The following is a 616-nucleotide window of genomic DNA, read 5'->3' on the forward strand; positions in this document are numbered from 1 at the left end:
TTTATTCTTTTTGCTTCAATGGTAAATGGGAGTGTTTCCTTAATTTCTCTTTCAGATTTTTCATCATTAGTATATAGGAATGCAAGAGATTTCTGGGCATCCTGCAACTTTACCAAATTCATTGATTAGCTCTAGTAGTTTTCTGGTGGCATCTTTGGGATTCTTTATGTATAGTATCATGTCATTTGCAAACAATGACCCTTTAACTTCTTTTCCAATTTGTATTCCTTTTGTTTCTTTTTCTTCTCCGGTTGTCATGGCTTGGACTTCCAAAATTATGTTGAATAATAGTGGCGAGAGTGGACATCCTTTTCTTACTTCTCTAAATGTTTGATAGAATTCACCTGTGAAGCCATCTGGTCCTGGATTTATGTTTGTTGGAAGATTTTTAATCACAGCTTCAATTTCCTTACTTGTGATTGGTCTGTTCATATTTTCTGTTTCTTCCTGGTTCAGTCTTGGAAGGTTATAACTTTCTAAGAATTTTCCCATTTCTTCCAGGTCGTCCATTTTATTGGCATCGAGTTGCTTGTTGTAGTCTCTTAGGGTGCTTTGTATTTCTGTGGTGTCTGTTGTAACTTCTCCTTTTTCATTTCTAATTTTATTGATTTGAGTC

This window comes from Neophocaena asiaeorientalis, unplaced genomic scaffold (genome assembly GCF_003031525.2).
Source record: "Neophocaena asiaeorientalis asiaeorientalis breed wild unplaced genomic scaffold, Neophocaena_asiaeorientalis_V1.1 scaffold111, whole genome shotgun sequence".
Classification (NCBI taxonomy): domain Eukaryota; kingdom Metazoa; phylum Chordata; class Mammalia; order Artiodactyla; family Phocoenidae; genus Neophocaena; species Neophocaena asiaeorientalis.